Source organism: Oncorhynchus clarkii, chromosome 2 (assembly GCF_045791955.1).
Source record: "Oncorhynchus clarkii lewisi isolate Uvic-CL-2024 chromosome 2, UVic_Ocla_1.0, whole genome shotgun sequence".
Lineage (NCBI taxonomy): Eukaryota > Metazoa > Chordata > Actinopteri > Salmoniformes > Salmonidae > Oncorhynchus > Oncorhynchus clarkii.
In genome coordinates, this window is record NC_092148.1 from 82,278,920 (window position 1) to 82,295,737 (window position 16,818).

The following is a 16,818-nucleotide window of genomic DNA, read 5'->3' on the forward strand; positions in this document are numbered from 1 at the left end:
TGAAAGGAATTGTGAAAGAAAGAGATAGGGGTAGAGAGAGGGAAGAGAGGGAATTCTTGGTTTGGAAGTAAACAGAGATGCCCAGAAGTATTCAAGAGTGTTGGACTGGGAAAACATGATAAAGTGAAAACTCTTCAAAGTTAGAACGGTTTACACTAGTAAATGGCTAATTGTTCAGCTACCTATTGTAATCCAAAGATGGGTCACCAGCAATATGACTTGCTAATATACCAGGAAACAAATCTGACATGAAGATGACCTGAAACTACATATCATGGGATGGCAGGTTTACTACTTTATCATGAAATTTGAAGAAGCCCCCATTGCTAATTTTAACACTGATATAATGCAGGTACATCTTAGGCAAATGAACTTGGATCAACTGAAATCGTGACTCAATGATTCAAACAAGTATAAAGAAAGTGTTAACTCTTGCAATATCATGGGTAGCTATATCCATTGCCATGATGCAGTTCATAAGCTTGGGCTGGCTGGGTCGACCAGAAAATGATTAGGCCAATACGCCTATATGAGAGCATACTGTAGCCTACTGTGGAAGTTAATATTATATGGTGGCAGTGCTCAGCTCCTGTCACAACACTGACTTACTGAAGTAGCCTTTTCTCAGCTGTCTCCTGTCTGGTGAAGTTATATGGAGGCCTGTGCTCCGGCTCCACCACACTCATCATTGCCACTACAGGGACAGGAACTGACTACGTTGGGGAGCACAGTGAAATATAATTAGGACTGTCGCACTCACACAACACAGTCTTCACACTCCATTGATCATTATCTGGCTTCAAATCGACTGAAGCGTTTTAGTTCTGGCAACAGGAGGAGGGGAGCGCATCACAGACTTATTGCACAGATAAATTATTAATGTGTCGTTATACAGTACATCCAGAGGAAACTAACAGTGATTTCATTTCTATAAATAAGTGGTAGCCAGTAAAGACAGAATACCAAACGGTCTGTTATTCCCTCCAGATAGGGAAGAATTATGCCTGGATGTAAAGGCTACAGTAGCCTAGTTCATTATAGCCTCAAAACAAACACAATGTGTGCTCAGCTCAGTTTGAGAGGGAGAGAGATAGAGAGAGAAGGTAAAAAGGAAGCTGTCACATTCTGCTAATAAAATGGTTGATTTGTTTGTTTTCTCTGCCATCACACCTCAAATGTCACGTCCAGCCAAACACCGGCTTCTCATTAGCTGAGCTAATTAACTTTGCAACTGTCAAACTAACAGACGCTAACGAAACTGACGGCGGGAAAAGAGGCGGTTGAAGGGTGCTTATAACTCAAGAGGCTAACAACAGCTGACACGACGCTCCCTTGGATGCCGGGAAGAAAAAAGGGAAATGTTGACATCAAATCGAGTTATCTCCGAGAGGAAAGGGAGAAAGGTTTGAGGATGGAGAGAGACTGAAAGAGAGAAAGAGAGAAAGCAAGCCAAGGCAATCTCATCTTTAATGCTGGGTTATTGGCACCAGGCAGAGTAGGCTTTGTTCCCGCTGTTTGCTCTGGCTTTGAGTCCGTGCCTCTTCACGGTCCCTCTGTCGGAGCCAGTAAAGAGGCTGTGAGTGACTCTCAATCTAATGATGAATAGTGCCCCGGGAAGCAGCGGGAGATTACTCCCCTGAGAACCTGAAAGCCACGGCCGCTGTGATTTATGACATATTTATCTGCCGCTATCTGAGGTGGCTGTCATCGGCCGGGAGAGTGAAGGAGGAGATGAGGGGATGACGGGCCGGGAGAGAATTATGCAGCTATAATTGTCAATCATGGGCAGGATTGAGCGGTGAGCGCTAGCTGTTTTCATAACAGAGGTGCATAAAGCTGTCTCGGAGGGCAGGGGGGACTCTTAAACGAGAATGATTTCCACGTTATATATATTTATATATTTATATATAGCATTACACTTAGATATCTTCTCCTCCTCAAATTATAATTATATCCACATTATTCTTCACCCAGTCACCCACTGAGGTGATCACTTTAGTGTGTAAGGCCTCTGCCCATGGCAATCTACAGCCCCAACATTTACTATGGAACTGAGCAAATATGTGCAGATCTCATCCAGATGCTCATCATTCATATGTAGTGAGCTAAGTGTTTGGATTGTTTGCTTTTGTCTGCTTCAAGTGGCGCAAAACTCCCCCAAAGTGTCATTTGTCATTTTCCATGTTTGTAAACAGTTAATAGGCTTATATATCTGTATTTTATTTATAGATGCTTCGTAGATCATTTTTGACATTCACTGTACTTACTCTTTTATTTACTTTATATATGAAACCATACAATAAAAATGTTTATACGTCCCCTTTAATTGCACCTCTTAACACAGCTGAATTTCTCTGTCTCAGTCTATTCAGGCATAAATACGGGGATCAAATATTTATGGGATGTGGAAATAAAGCTTTTCAACTCTGAGTAAAAAGTAAATAGCCACATTGATTTGGACAGCCTCCTCCTTGCACTGCTCAGAATGGTTTGGTTGTTCAGTGCGGTAAGCAGCAGCTCAGCTGCCAGAGAGAGTGAGATCCCAGGACTGCCAATGAGCCTGATTACTGTGTGTGCAGTCAAGTAGAAAACTCATTAAACAACGTATAAGCCCCTTAATCAAATCAATAGCCAAAGCAACTCCAAACTGAGTAAAGCCTCAGTCTTTTCTCATTTAATTATGAGTATAAAGTCAGAGCTGGGATTTATGTTAGAAAAAAACAAGATGATTTTTGTCTCTTTGGTTTAGCAGTAGGCCTAATGTTCTTGAGCAAAGGTGCATGGTTGTTGAGTATTAAATATACAAAAGTAATGGCATTGTTATGACTGGTAACACCACTTCTTTTTGATTTTGTTATTCATTTTGTAGAATTTATTTATGTATGATACAAACTCTAATATGTGTGTGTTCGAGAGAGTTTCTAAACACACGCTTGCGAACATGTCTCTGTGTGCCTATAGGTGTGTGTGTGTGTGTGTGTGTCTAGTAAAGTGCTGATGGACTGGGGAACTGGTGCGGGTAATTAACTCACTGAATGTGCAGATGTTTCTGAGGACTCATGGTGTTAGCACGCGCACGCACGCACGCGCACGCACGCACGCGCACACGCACATGCACACGCACACGCACACGCACACGCACACACACACACACACACACACACACACCAGCATCTGCCTAAGCACCTTCCTGAGCATGAGGAGCTCAATCTTTTCCACTTGACAGCAGTGCAAGTGAAGCCATTTAGTGGCAGCTGGTTCGGCATGGCCAGGAGTAGATGGGTTGGAAAACCCTGTGTGCTTTAATTAATTGAGGGGAGATTACATGGTCTTCCAACCATGTAGTTTGTCATCAGAACCCATTACACATTGATATTAGACGTTTCTCCACAGTGTCAACAGCACTTTAGAGGGCAGCTGAAGTTTAAGAAGTGTGAAGGAAGTTTTCTGCTGAGACCTGATTATAGTGGTAAATGACATTATGCAAAAAAGAGGTCAGTGACAATCTAAATTGTCTTGTCAATTACAGCCATTGTCACAGAATTTGCTGTAAAATAACATGATGTGTTCAGACATATTCTAGCACTTAAATGGAAACAGATGAGTTGAAAAATCCAGATTATCCAAGACCTCTACAAGTATTGTTTAAGTTTGACAAGCATTTCTGAATCTTCACCCTCACCTGAATTGTGGAGAGTTCACTATTCCGCATAGTGATTTAACTTCATAGCTTCCAAAGGTCTCTCCTCATCTCATAGTTAAATCCATAACCACTGTTGTTTACATTGATGACCTGTCAGCTGCAGGCACAATTTAATGACCAGCAAGACTGCACTTATTCTGCACCACTTTACTCAAAGCACTCTTAAAGACCTCTCCTATGGGTTATTATTGTCTCTGTCAATGATAGCATTTTTTATTTGCTATGTTTGTAAATCTCTGACTGCATTGCTGGGGGAGATTGAGTCCGTTTAACACCCACAGTCTGGAGACAGACCTCATAATGGCAGACTGTAAATAAAACATAAAGCTTTCGTTCCAAATGGCTCCCTATTCCCTAAATAGTGCTCTACTTTTGACCTGAGCCCCTTGGGCCCTGGTCAAAGGTAGTGTACAATAAAGGGAATAGGGTGCCATTTGGGATGGAGACCAATTATGAGCTCTCTGAGGTGGAATCTGCCCATTATAATCACATCAAGTGTTTGTTTACTGGAACAATGGGGCAGAATGTTAGAATGTTCCATTACCTTCTGGAACTGAGGAGATAATAATTACAGGTACAGAATCTATCTTCCTCTCTGTTGGTCTTGTTTCTTACACTTGGCACTTCCAAAACGAGGAAGCAAAGATGTCTTTGACTTTATCTCTCTAGAAGCTCCCGACTGTATGGCCTCTTCTAAATCTTCTGAAATACCTCAGTGTCTCTGTGACAGGGAAGAGAGAGAGCTGGGAGAGACAGAAGGGCAAAAGGCGGTTGACAGCAAAAGCATAGTAAATATTTACCATGTGTCTGTTCCTTTTTGAGTATAATTCAAAATAAGCTGTGCTCTTTGACAGTATTTTTCATGGAGGAGCCAATTCAGTAGGGAGCGTTTTAACCATTTCAAAGTTTAAATGTCTACATTTTTTTACATTTTAATTGCTACACTCATCTACTTAAAACAACATTCAATGATCCCCCAGAGACCGGAATAAAAACATTGTTTTAACCGTGACATTTCTTTCAAGAGTTTTTGAGTTTGAGTTCAGACTCAAAAAGGAATAGTTTACAAATGAAAAAGCACAAGTGACACATTGACTTTATTTTTTACGTTAAAAGGGATTTTTTTTATTTTTTAAATGACAAACGATCCATCTTTCTTTTAGTGGAAATTAGAATATGTCAGTCTCAGAATGATCTCATCTGATTAATTTACAATTAATGACATTTAGCAAACGCTGTTATCCATAAATGTGATGATTCATGATTTATGAAACACTGTCAAAACCCCCAACAATGATACCTGATTGAATCTGAATATGTGGGAATAATTTAAAATCAATGTCGATTCATGTTGCCTTCCTCGTCTCTGACATTTTTTGTCATAGTGGGATTATTATTGCATATCAACTTTATTGGACATCTATTAAGAGTAACCTCTATTCTTCTAATAATACCAACGGACATTATTGGCCAATAATCCCTTTGACAAATGAAACAGGATTAGTTGAGATTAACACCTTGGCATTTGTTCTATGAACAACAGCTGCAATATGATAGCTGTGACCACAATGACATTGTTTTGGGTAAAATTACGTGTGTATCCCAAAATATGCACTACTGTCTAGACAGTCAACATTTAATTGAAAGTCACATGCATGAGATGTTGGACTTGGATTGATTTTCAGTTTTTCTTTACTGTATAAAGGACTTTGAACTCAAATAGACAGGGATCCAACGGTGGAGAGGATGGGTGACAAACAATAATAGGACCCGTAAAAACACAGGACCCATAAAAACACAGGAACCATAAAAACACAGGTCTTTGGACCAATATTTAAAGGCCTTGACCATCCTGAGAACCCTGAGTGCCAACAGCATCAAAGATGCTCTCCCGCCAGATCCAACAGTCTAGTCCTAATTACCCCTTAGCCTTCTGCCACCATCTTCCCCACCTGCAGGGTCAGACGAACAGACAACAAACAATACCTCCTCATTCCCTGGCCGTCTGCCAGGGGCGGCGTAAAAATGGAGTAGAGACGTACGGCAGCTGATAAAAAGCATAAGCCAGTGTGAGTGGACTGTGATTGGAGATGAAGGGATAAGAGAGCTACAGATGTATGATCTTAATTTGATCACTGTTTTGTTGCTGGGAATTTTCCTTCACAGCAAGAAATGCAAACTAAATCTATCAACCCCTACCAAAATGTCCATGAATTATAATCCACATAATAATTCACATTTCCTGTTGCTGCAGGATTATTTTCCTGTTGGAGCATACTAGCCCAAATTAAGATCCTACATCTGTATTAATTTGCCCCCTTGAGATATAACTAAGAGGGAAAATGCAGTCCCCCTGTAGTCTAAAATAGAGAGGCGTTGAGTGGTTAAGTGGGTGGTGGTAGTAGGTCTACTGTAGTCTAGGCAGTCACAGCGGTTGAATGTGTGCTAAAGTCAGTGCAAGCCGTTTCATTCTGTCTCTTGCTCTTCAGTAAATCTCAGTTGATTAAACGTTGTTATCGGAGGACAACTGAGTCCCACCGTCATAATTAAAGAATAACAGCGTGCGACATTCTGAGAAGGCAAATGGTGTCATATGCTCTCCAGACCAGCTGCCTGCCAGCGCAAACATCCGACCGACACTTATCTGGTTAGGATTTATTGAGCTAAGGCTGAGCTGAGCTGGGTCCTGGAATCTATGGTTAACTGCCTTATAAAACCAGACAAGCCCCTCTCACATTAAGACTGAGCCCAGGGCTGTTTAAGAACACTACCTCGGTCTGCTGGCGATTAAAGTTCCTCACAGTCATTCATTAATTCACGAGGGATGGGCGGTTATTGTCAGTTCCAGACAATTGGAATTAGGCATGAGATTTAGAATGCATGCAGCAGATTACGTTTAGCTGATCCATCAGTTAAGTGATGGTGTGATGGTGTAATGTGCAAATGGGGATGCAGCTGTTAGTCTGCTATCAATACAGGTCAGGTGTCCTGTACTTTGAAATGGCACACACATACATCCGCAAACAGCAGAGACAACAACACACAACACAACTACAACTCGGACGTCAACAAATCACTTTGTGAAATTGACATCACAGAACTCTCCACTCTTAGAAGAAAAGCTTCGAAAAGGTTTCTTCAGCTGTCCCCATAGGAGAACCCTTTTTGGTTCTGCATAGAACACTTTTGGGTTCCATATAGAACCCTATCTGGAAAGAGTCCTACATGGAACCAAAAATGGTTCTACCTGGAACCAAAAAGTGTTCTTCAAAGGGTTATCCTATGGGGACAGCCAAATAACCATTTTAGGTTCTAGATAGTAATGAATGTCTCTTGTCTTGTCGTTTTCCCTTGTCAGTAAAGTACGGTGTTTACATTACCATAGGGAATTAGTGCCATATCCTAATGGGAATTTGTGTATGCATGTGTTCCTGACTGTGCAAAGTTGAAAATAAATAAATACATGGAAACCCACCCAGACTGGCCAAGGGTAATTATCAAAGGGAGAATCTCATTCAGTCCGCGACCGACAGATATCTCATCTCATTACATGATCAAACCACATATGGGCCAAAGCCAGCGTTACATAGCCCCACTACGACACTGTAGCCTGAACTTCCAGCCAGCTGGCGTGTTCCTCTGTTCAATTAATGATGTTCAGAGCCGCAGCCTAGCAGGTGAAAATGTGCCGCTACAATTATTCAGACCGACGCTGGAATAACAACCAGGCAGCCCACCAAATGGTGCTGTCAGCCCCCGGGTTTAATTGCCTTGGCACCGGTGCCAGCTATAATCACCTGTCAATGCAAACAACGGCTGCATCTGTTTACACGTCTGTCAGAGGTGCCAGAATGCGCTGGCCTTCGGGACGAGACAGCTTTCACCGAAGATCGCGACCCAGACACAAAAGGTCACGGACCCTCCTGCTTTAGAAGTCATTCACCCAGCAGGAAGAAAGGCACTCAGAAGGAAGAGGACCAGTGGTGGTGGATGAGAAATGACGCCCCCGTAAATGTTACGGTGCTCTTGAATGATGAAGTTTTCTTGGATGGAAACATAGAATTCTTGTGAACTATTACAGATGATGTGCAGTTTCTGCACAGGACGTGCCATTTAATGAATAACTTTCTACCCTGATGTGTGTGTGTGTGTGTGTGTGTGTGTGTGTGTGTGTGTGTGTGTGTGTGTGTGTGTGTGTGTGTGTGTGTGTGTGTGTGTGTGTGTGTGTGTATTCTGGTTGCAGAAGAACCAATATACAGTCTTAGAAAAAAAGGTGCTATCTAGAACCTGAAAGGGTTCATCGGCTGTCCCCATAGGAGAACCCTTTGAAGAACCATTTTTGGTTCCAAAAATAACCCTTTTGGTTTCAGGTAGAACCCTTTTGGGTTCCATATAGAACCCTCTGTGGAAAGGGTTCTACATGGAACCTAAAAGGGTTCTACCTGGAACCAAAAAGGGTCTACCTGGAACAAAAAAGGGTTCTTTTTAGAACCAAAAATGGTTCTTCAAAGGGTTCTCCTATGGGGATACCCTTTCAGGTTCTAGATAGCACCTTTTTTTCTAAGACTGTATATTGGTTCTGTGTATTGAATCATCTGATTCTACCTGGAACAAAAAGGGTTATCCTATGGGACATCCAAAAAACCCTTTAGGAACCCTTTTTTTCTGAGAGTGTATGCCCAGCCATCCCAACTGAGTATTTTGACAGCCAGACCCTACCCCCCTTCAGCCACCATAGGTCACCCCATCCCTATTCCCCCCAACCCCCTGGTCTGACCCCCACCACTAGGCCCAGCGCCTCCACAGAAATGGCCACTGACAGGAGCAGCTGGGTCTCCCCTCGCCAGATTGATGAATTTTTCATAACGGCTTTCTTTCCCCAAGTCACCGTTCACCTTCAGCATAATTTATTACCTGCTCAGGAGCCTTGAACAGACAATATGCTTGAAGTGAACTGGAACAGTGTGGTGGATTATAACCAGTCCCTAACAACAGAGGCATGTAAATTCTTTACACTGTCATATCTACTGATACTATATATTCTAGCGCATAAACAAAAACTCATCACAAATATATATTTATCTCAACAAGACTTTACTATCAACCAAAGGCTACAGTATCATACTGTTTGCTTGTATGTTGTATCTGAATAACGGGGGCCCTTGTGGTTGTAAAATATATCATTTCCAAGTAAGGATGCATATGGTGGCAGTCTGACAACTCCACACTGACACTACATATACTTAACCTCTCTGCAGCTTTGAGCATACCGACAAGCACTCAACGCAGTACATTAACATTAGCATTGACATTGACCTTAACCTCCTCTTCCTCACCATTTAAACAGCCTGGTCAATAACCAGCAGTAATTAGTGTTCAGGGCAGACTGGGCTACATCCCAAATGGCACCCTATTACCTATAGTGCACTACTTCTTACCAGAATAGGGAATAGGGTGCAATTTTGGATTCAGGCTGGGTCTGCTGCACTGTGCTCAACTGTCTTGGGAGTGTAGTGTCAGACAATGAAGCTTCTCGTTAAAGTCATTGGATATGCACACAACAGTCACTTTTTGACTTGGTTATGCAGGCAGGCCCAAGAACATGTTGTCAGTTGCCACACCATCAGGAGATAATTGTGAAAATAGATGATTAGATCGCTTTATTGTGATATCAAAAATCAACATCTTTAATATCAATATAAAACTGCTGCATTTCTACAACTATGTGACTGTATTGTTTACTGGTTAAGTCTCTTGTGGCAGCAGAGAATACTTTGACGATGTTAAAAAACAACTCTTGAAATTTCCCTGTTCCATAAACAGAACAAAAATATTAGATTAGTGACACTTTAATATATACAAGCTATTCTAAGAAACCTCTGTGGTGTCAAATCAAAGATTAATTCATGTGTGTAAACACCACATCAGACACAGCAACGGACACAGTCTGATCCAGTAATCAGTCATTAACAAGAACAGACAGTGGGTGCGTCCCTATGGGCCCTGGTCAAAAGTAGTGCACTATGTAGGGAATAGGGTGCCATTTGGTATGCACACACTTTGACTCATGGACTACTTAAGCAATAGGGTCCGAGGAGGTGAGGTATATGGCCAATAACCCAGCTAAGGGGCTGATCGTAGGCACCACGCAAAGCCTTATTGGTATTATAAACTGGTTACCAACATAATTAGAACAGTAAACAAGTAATTTTGCGTCATACCTGTGGTATATTGTCTGATCCAGGACCCAGACATTCCGGTTTATAATAAGTGATAATTAACGTATTGCTAACTTAGAGGGGACATTCATCTTAAACCTAGTTGATATTCCTGGATGTCGGGCCGGGCCAATCGGGCCAATCGGGCCCTGGCTGCAGTTTTGTATTGTATTGTAACAGCTCAGTCAGCCTTGTCTATAAATCACACAAGTCCCTGTGGTGGTCCTCCCACACACACAAGCACAAACGCACACATGCACGCACTCTCACACACACACACACAAGCCATTGCCAAGCACTCCATCACTATGGCATTTATTCTGTAAAACCACCATGAAAAATGAGTATGCCAACAGACCTCTTCTGCTCTCTCACAGTGATACCCAATAGAAGAGTCCACTAATTGTTCTTTCAGTCCGGGGGGGAAGTGCTATTCATTGGTCTAAACAGCAGGGTTGGCAGAGGTGAAATCACTCCTATGAAGATGGATCTCTCTCTTTCTCTCTGAATGTGTGGCCTAGATTTGATGGAGAGAAGTCCAGTACAGTACAGTGATCTCAAGCTTCTCGTGGCCCAAGTGTATTTACTCTTAAAAGAACAATACAACCGAGTTACCATTATGGTACATACATGGCTGACCATTTACCATTTTATCATGACAAAGACAAAGAGCTAAGGGACATCATGTAGGATACCAAACTTCCCTTTGTCACACATATACACTCAAAGGATATGTTCATTGCTAAGTCAATCACGTCATATGACAGAACACACAAAATTATACCAGAGTATTGTTTTTCCTTTACTTTCTATGTGAGTTGAGTGAGGCTACGCAATGACATTAGACAACCTGCAGATGACTGAATTACATTATCTCTAGCCCGAGAATATACTGTCAATATTCTACCCAGACATCAATAAGTTAACCTTCCTTAGTGTACAGAAGCTTCTCCGATACAGTCCACTGAAGCTATCTAAAAACGAATCACTGCAATAACACTAAAGTGCATATGTTTATGTTAATATGAAACCAATTTAAAACTAGACTGCTGTAGAAGCGGTGACCCAAAACGTACCTACAAACGTCACGCTCATAGACACCTTTGAAACATGTGTAGCAGGTGTAGCGTGGCAGAGGTGAATGAATATTCAACATTACGACCTATAATAACATAAGGCTGCCATGGCCCTGCGCTGCGCTGCATGAAAACAAACACAACAGAACAGTAACAGGACAGGACAGAAGGCTAAGCCAGAAAAAGTGTGAGTGAGGGAGTACGGCCTCACAGATAGCGGTAACCAAGTGCCACCTAGTGTCACATGGGATTTCTGTGTCTAGGCCTAGTTCTCTTCCCTGCTGTTACTGTAGCCTATAGTTACTTTTCCAGTTATTTCAAGAGCCATGTTGTTGTCTGCTGTCTGCTGTCTGCTGTCTGGTCTGCTTCTCTGACCCTGTTCCTCAAGGATCGAAATACAATAGATAGATAGGGGCGGCAGGTAGCCTAGTGGTTAGAGCGTTGGCCCAGTAACCGAAAGGTTGCTGAATAGAATCCCAGAGCTGACAAGGTGAAAATCGTTCTGCCCCTGAACAAGGCAGCTAACCCACTGTTCCCCGGTAGGACATTGTAAATAAGAATTTGATCTTAACTGACTTGCCTAGCTAAGTAAAAAATATATAGATAGATAGATAGATAGATAGATAGATAGATAAAATAAAATAATAGATTGATGTGAATGTAGGACTACAGTATGGATGTGGCATGCCTATAGGGATAACATAACAATAAATGAGCTATACCCAGATAAAGTATGTAAAGTATTCACCCTTTCTTCTGACCTTGTTCACTTTTTTATTTTCACTCGTTTCGTTTCACTAACCTCTCTGGTTTCTAACCGACAACAGGATCTGACCCGCTGCCCCTAGTGACACTCATCTGAATAAATTGAATAGAACCAGAGACAGCTAGGACACATTGGGGGGGAAATCTCCCTATATTACAATGGGGGAGGGAGGGGAAAGGAGGTGCGAAAAAAGTGCCCTTTACATGCTCGTCTGATCATGTGCTTGACAGTTCTGTTTTGCAGTGGAGGGGGTACGGCCTGTTGAACAAAAGGCTGAAAAGCATCATGGAACTCAACGACAGGCCAGCTCTGACAGTCAAACTAACACTGACCTGACATACAGACAGATAGGCAGACACGACTTGCCTTCGCTCCACGGCAGACCAACCGCCAAAACGAAAAAGCACCCTGACCCACTCCAACCCTCCAATAAAGGAGAGATGGGGGGGCAGAGTGGGGGGGTCAAAGGTTAGGACTTAAGGAGGCAGCCATGAGAGGAGACTGTCATGCCCCAGTGCTCTCTGCGTGGCAGGCCTGGAGAGGAGCATGCAGAGTGAACTCATTCTGTCCAGTCCGGGTCTCATCTCAGCCTTCTAAATTAGCCCCATTGCCAATTCATGAAAGGCAGAGAGCTGACAGTCTGCCTGTCAAATCCCTGGCTGTAAACCAGGGCTCTTTTTCCATCTCAGATTACAAATAGGCCTACATGCAAAGTTTGGGGATTATGTATAGAACAGGACCTGATTGGTGGCCCTGCTGCTTCCATTCACAGAGGGTGGTCAGAGGGAAAGAAATGGTCCCATTTCAGATGAAAAGAAGAAACATACAAAACATGAAAAGGCATAGAAAGAATAGCATCAAACATAATAACATTCATTAACTTCATTATAAAATTCCCTAAACATTTAGGCTACAGCATTACTGATCTTGTAGGCCTACGTTAGAGACAGTATAAAAGACAGACACAAAATGCATAAGAACATTAACTGAATTAATGTGCAAATAATGCCAATCAGCATTACAAAGTAGGCTACTGTACCAAATACTTTTAGATACTGACTGCACCAAAGATTTTGGAATATATTAATTTGCCTCTTCCTCTCTGACTGTAGGCTACTCGTCCACTCCTGAAACTACATATCCAATGATTATTTTGAAACGCATGCACACATGGGAACAGGAAGAAGGTTGTTTACTAGCAACTATCGCTGAGTGAAATGTTTAGGGAATTGATAGTTAACTGTCCAAATAATTCATGTATGTTTTACACTTTGGACAGATATTTTTAAACTTAACAATAGCTAGCTTGCTTAGTCAATCTAAAACTAGCTAATTGATACTTAATATCAGATTTGAGCTGCTTGTTTTGCTAGCTAGTAGCCAAACCTAGCTACCTAGACTGTTTATGAGCTCAGTCTTTTGACCTAGAAAGATAGAAACTGATTAAGCTAGTAGGGAAAGAATAAGATGCACACCTATTCCAGACAGTGATCTAGTAGTTGCATGGTTTTCCTCTGTCCTTCCTAGCTACAACAAGTCACATTTAGCTATTAAAGCAACCAAGTATTACAGTGGGGCAGGCTGTGCCCTTTTAGGAGGCTGTGTCTTGTTAGTTGTCTTTCATAGATGGGTTGTAACTATAATGTCTCTCAACCTTTATTTCCAGATTGAACCATGTCTTCATTTGCTGACGAGACGGCGGGCGATGTGCTCGTTAAAGACATCACCCTAAACCTTCCTCAAATTGGAGTGGGATTACCAGGTTAGTAATGGCTTGAACTTCACCTTACTTTACTTTGCCTTATGTTTGTCTCTAAACTGGCGGTAACTTCCTGGCTCTGTTTGCAGAGTCACTGATGGCCCAGAATGCCCGTGCACGGCAGGTGAGCTCGCGGGTGAGCAGGGAGGAGCTGGAAGACCGGCTCCTACAGCTCCATGAGGAAAACCTGCTCCACAAACAACACACCCAGAAACAGGAAGACAAAATCAAGAGGTGGGAACTGCACCCCTGCATACACACACAATAAAGGTTTCAATCCCAATGCATACCCCTACAGTATCAAACCTTAGAGTCTGAGGATTCTTCATATGTGGATTTCTTAAATATATATTTTTTTTTCTGGGGGGGGGGGGGTATTTTTAACCCCTTTTCTCCCCAATTTCATGAAATACAATTGGTAGTTACAGTCCCATCAGGCCCATCGCTGCAACTCCCCTATTGACTCGGGAGAGGTGAAGGTCAAGAGCCATGCATCCTCCGAAACACAACCCTGCCAAGCCACACTGCTTCTTGACACACTGCTCGCTTAACCCAGAAGCCAGCCACACCAATGTGTTGGAGGAAACACATCTATCTGGCAACCGAAGTCAGCTTGCAGGCGCCCGGCCCGCCACAAGGAGTCGCTGGAGCGTGATGGGACAAGGAAATCCCGGCCGGCCAAACTCTCCCCTTAATCAAGACGACGCTGGGCTAACTGTGCGCCGCCTCATTGGTCTCCCGGGCACGGCTGTGAAACAGCCTGGGATCGAACCCGGGTCTGTAGTGATGCTTGAAGCACCGCAATACAATGCCTTAGACAACTGCACCACTCGGGAGGCCATATGTGGATTTGTAACCCTTTCTCCTATTCCCATTATATGGATGCTCTAACTTATTTAATTTCACCTTGGCTTTTCACAGGATGGCCACCAAGCTGGTGCACTTAGTGAAGGACTGTTGGCGGGTGGAGCAAGTATTTGCAGGCGTGGTGCATCCAGGGGGCTGGGACGTGGAGCTAGAGGATATGATGGAGGAGCTGCAGGAGAAGGTGGACCACTTCGAAAATAAGTGGATGCGTCCAAAATTGTACCCTTATTATTCCCTGTATAGTGCACTAGTTTTAACTAGAGCTCTGGTCAAAAGTAGTGCAGGGAATAGGGTGCCATTTGGGACACAGACAGTGTTTTCATGTGTTATCTTCTGGGATTTTAAATGCGCATCTTATCGATTGTATGTTTTGTTTATTTGCAACCCCAAATAAAATTGAATTCAAAGTCCAGGAGCTGCAGATGCAGAATGAGGCCCTGAAGCAGTGTCTGCAGACGCAGAGCAAACAAACCACCCCCTACTGCTATGTCCAATTACGCGTCAACACGGGCTGCGGAGGCTGAGGGAGGACACGGTCACACCCCTCACTGCTACCAGAGGTGAATAGAAATAGAATAGATACTTTATTTTCCATTTGGTTAGAACGGAAATGTATCTTCTGCCTTTTCCGACACCAGAGCTGAGATCCATAACCTGTAGTGTTTTTGCTCCATGTTAGCAACATTCCATCTGTTATAGTAATGCCTTTCTCTCTCTCTCTCTCTCTCTCTCTCTCTCTCTCTCTCTCTCTCTCTCTCTCTCTCTCTCTCTCTCTCTCTCTCTCTCTCTCTCTCTCTCTCTCTCTCTCTCTCTCTCTCTCTCTCTCTCTCTCTCCTCTCTCTTTCTCTCTCTCTCTCTCTCCCTCTTCTCTCTCTCTCTCTCCTCTCTCTCTCTCTTTCTTTCTCTCCTCTCTCTGCCTCGCCCTTTCTCTCTGTGTCTGTTAGTGAGCAGAGCTGCTGAGAGACCAGCTGAGGAGGAAAGAGAGGGGGTTTGAATAATCCCTCCTCCACCTGTGAATCAGTAGACCACTGGACAGAGGTAACATATACTACTGGTAAAAAGTTTTAGTCACCTACTCATTCAAGGGTTTTTCTTTATTTTGACTATTTTCACTGGCCTTTACAATCCCCTGACCTCAACAAAATTGAGATGGTTTGGGATGATTCTGACCACAGAGTGAAGTTAAAGTAGCCAGCAAGTGCTCAGCCCATATGGGAACTCCTTCAAGACTGTTGGAAAAGCATTCCAGGTGAAGCTGGTTAAGAGAAGCTGGTTGAGAGAAGAGTGTGCAAAACTGTCATCAAGGCAAAGGGTGGCTATTTGAATAATCTCAAATATATTTTTATTCATTTAACACTTTTTTGGTTACTACAAAATTCCATGTGTTATTTCATAGTTTTGATGGCTTCACTATTATTCTACAGTGTAGAAAATAGTGAAAATAGAGAAAAAGCCTTGAATGAGTAGGTGTTCTAAAACTTTTAACAGGTAGTGTAGCTTCTCTATATCCTAACAATATACTCTATTCCAACAACTCCATTGAGCACGTTATTTCAAACATTTTGAAAAAGTTGTAGAAAAAAAATATAAACTCAGCAAAAAAAGAAACGTCCCTTTTTCAGGACCCTGTCTCGTAAAAATTAAAATTACTTCACAGGTCTTCATTGTAAAGGGTTTAAACACTGTTTCCCATGCTTGTTCAATGAACCATAAACCATTTATGTACATGCACCTGTGGAACGGTCGTTAAGACACTAAAAGCTTACAGATGGTAGGCAATTACGGTCACAGTTATGAAAACATAGGACACTAAAGAGGCCTTTATACTGACTCTGAAAAACACCAAAAGAAAGATGCCCAGGGTCCCTGCTCATCTGCATGAACGTGCCTTAGGCATGCTGCAAGGAGGCATGGGGACTGCAGATGTGGCCTGGGCAATAAATTGCAATGTCTGTACTGTGAGACGCCTAAGCGCTACAGGGAGACAGGACAGACAGCTGATCGTCCTCGCAGTGGCAGACCACGGGTAACAACACCTGCACAGGATCGGTACATCTGAACACCACACCTGCGGGACAGGTACAGGATGGCAACAACAACTGCCGAGTTACACCAGGAACACATCCCCCCATCAGTGCTCAGGCTGTCCACAATAGAGGGAGAGGCTGGACTGAGGGCTTGTAGGCCTGTTGTAATGCAGGTCCTCACCAGACATCACCGGAAACAACGTTGCCTATGGGCACAAACCCACCATCGCTGAACCAGAAAGGACTGGCAAAAAGTGCTCTTCACTAACAAGTTGTGGTTTTGTCTCACCAGGGGTGATGGTCGGATTTGCATTTATCGTCTAAGGAATGAGCATTACACCGAGGCCTGTACTCTGGACTGGGATCGATTTGGAGGTGGAGGGTCCATCATGGTCTGGGCCG